Here is a 3,270-nt window from a genome sequence, read left to right on the forward strand (position 1 = left end):
TCCTTAGATTTTATCGTGTTCAATGTATCACTAAGTTGAAAGGAACAAAGAAGATGCTTCTGCTACTTATTGACTTCTGATAGTTCTGCTTGACATAGAATCAAGAAACAAGTACTGGATGAAGACCAGGGGACAGATGCTGTACACTGCAAACTGAAAAACAAACATTACTCAGAGACATCTGAGAATTCACACTCCATGCAAGAAGGTACCTGCAGAGGCAACTCATCATATCTTTCTTTCATGACAAATAGAAGAATAGTCCAAATATTTACCTTTTAAATGAGTGAAATTAGGTCAGATGAGCCAAAGTTTTTAATGTTTTTTAAATGAAAGGTTTAAATTCAGCTAAAGGAACAATTACATTATGCCAAGTGCTACCTTTATAGCTGTGTCAGGAAGAAAGAAAAAAAAAGAGCAGAAGAGAATAGAAGGAAACTCTAGTCTCATTTATAACTCTGATGTAGTGTCTTTAATTTATAGGTAAATCCTGCTGTCAGAGTTCATCATACATATGCATAAGTCAATTTTAGCAGCTTATACAAGTAGCTAATCCTTCCTACATGTTCCATTTCACCAAGTTTGGAGCACTACCAGCTCCACCTCAGTAAAGAACCCCAAAACAATAATAAAACTGTAGCAAAATGCTTAAAAGAGTATCCAGATGTGTATTAAGCAGCAAAGATTGTTTGCATTTTGCCAAAGAAATGTAGAGTGTGCTGTTTGAAATTACTGTTAAAAAATGTACCTCATCACATTCCCATGGATCAGAAAATAAAAGGTATAAAAAACTAGTAGAATTGGTGATATTCAAATAGCAGCAAAATGAAACCTGAATCATGAAAATGAGACTTTGGGAGAAAATAAGTGTCAAAAAAAGAAATAAACTAGGTTGAAATCAACAACTGCCTTCTTCATTTCTGAACACATGATCACTTTAATAGACCAGTTTACCCTGTGACAAAGCGTTATACGCTCTGCTTTGATGAACAGTGTATGCAGGACCATTTTGTGTGATGCATTTGCAGGTTACTAAGTATATATAGCAAATCTGTAGGCTGACTTGATACCGTCCACATTGGTATCATTCATCATTAGACAGCTGGTATGAATTCACAGTGACATGTCTTGTGATACTAGATTTTTTTTTCACTCTACAAAGAAGGGTTGTGACTGCCTCTGACTTCAATACACTAGTAGTAATCAGAAGCATATTCTGTAATCTTTAGCTGTTAATGCAAAATTAGCAGAGCAATCATCAGAACCCAGATATTCAAAAGCCTTAGATTCCCCACCTGTTGTTCAGGAGCACGTATTTTGGTTTGTAAAAAACACATGTGGTAAGTTGAATTTTTTAACTCCACTACAAGTCAGTAAAGTTTGTGAACAACATGCTCTATGCTTTAGAGATTACAAAAGCAGATTTGAACAGTGAATGGTAAAATCGTTTCTAGCTGAAGCAGATTTGCTGCATTTCCCACTTGCTCAGAGAAGGAATATTCCCATTTGCTAAGTTGGCAAAACATCTGTCTACTTTTCTGCAGGTCCAGAATAACATTTTAACTGCAGTAAAGTTCATGAGGACACAGAGAGCACGTTCAGGTCCCCATCAGGGAACTCTTGCATCTGGCAGTTGTTTGTCAGGTGTAGCAGCTGCTAAGCAGAAATACTACAGAGGAGAACAGACAGAGCATTCTGTTGCTATTATTATGTGTAATTATTCATATGACAAGAGCTTTACACTGTCAGTTCATTTTATTTGTAGATTTCATTTAATTTCTGCTAAACAATTGTTAGACAGAATTACAGGGTTTCTGTTTCTGTGTTTCTGCTTACATTAATGAATTAAGTGCATTGTTTCTTCAATTTATATAATGAAGGAATTAAACAAATGAGGAAATCAAGACCTGTATCTAGGCCATGCATGCAAGTGCACAAGGAGGTAGGAGGACATATGGGATCTTTCTGCTACCCTTTTAGCCAGGGTGAGCAGAAAGCCTCCATTTCCAAAATCGTTAGGGAGAGATGCTCTACACTGTGTTTGGAAAGGCAGTCAATTACTATCCTTAAATTGAAATTCACAGCCATTTCAACAGTTCTTTCATTTCTGCTTTTCTGACTGTAGTTTTCCATAGGAGTCAAGCTGTTGAGTTAACACAGAAGCAGCAGTGCATGAAAAGCTTCTGTCATTCTGGAGTACTTCAGCTTCAGATGAAGACTTAATTTGTTTATTTACTCTGGACAAAGTAAAAGGTCAGCTCTTAAATGTGTTACATATCAGAGTCATACAAGGCACGAGCCACTTTTCCTTCAGGAGAGCCTACAAAACACTTCTAGACTACTGACTATAGTAGTAAGAGTAGTGGCTGGAAATTTTCATACATGTCAGAGGGTTGATAACAGGCATCATTTTTTATTTTTTCTCTTACATAGCTAGTATAAAAATTGTTGTAGCTCAATTTTTTGCTAGTCATGTAAAAGTGGTCATCATAGGATGTCTGTAAGTGTTAGCTGTCCCTCCAGAAGATTTAGCCAGTAGCTAGCCACCAAAGTTTTTGGTGGCCACAAATCTTAGGGTCTAAAATAGGACTGAATTCCTATGCTGAGCTCCATTAAGAACTCTGGTCTGTTTTCTCCTATGTTCTAGTTGAACCAGAAAAAATAATGAGAGAAAAATATTTCCATTAGAGCAGCAATTTGTGGAGGAAATAACAACTTTTTTATGAAAAAATATTCCTTTATAGATATGATGCATTGGGAAAAAAATCTCAAATTCAACAGAGACCAAAAAAGCACACTTGTAAGAGGTAATCGCTCAGTGAGACTGTTCCCTCATATAATATACTGGCTAGATATTAGAATAGACATTAAGTTCCATCTATCCGAGTAATACCACCAGTTGTTGGGGTCACATATGCAGTCAAGACATGTCCTACTAGGGGTAGTGCTGGAAATGGTATAATTTTCCTAAAATTTTATATATCGGTAGCAAGTGGCTAGATTTCTTTTTTACAGACTCTTGTCAGTTTGATCTTTAAACCATCGAAGCTTTGAGTTTCTCTGTACTAGCTCTAATAAGCTTTAACAAACAAAACTTGAGGCAGTTGAAGAGTGGACATTTGGGACCTTAAATTTATGGTCCTTCAAAGACATGTTGGAGTAACCAGAAGATACAGAGGGGATTAACAAAGACAGTATAGCCTGAAAGTTGGACACTCTCTGTCTAAGGAAGAATGATAAGGGGACCAAAGAACGCAGATCAAATTAGGC

Source organism: Empidonax traillii, unplaced genomic scaffold (assembly GCF_003031625.1).
Source record: "Empidonax traillii isolate 1590-97213 ecotype Southwest subspecies unplaced genomic scaffold, ASM303162v1 scaffold359:size565994, whole genome shotgun sequence".
NCBI classification, from domain to species: Eukaryota; Metazoa; Chordata; class Aves; order Passeriformes; family Tyrannidae; genus Empidonax; species Empidonax traillii.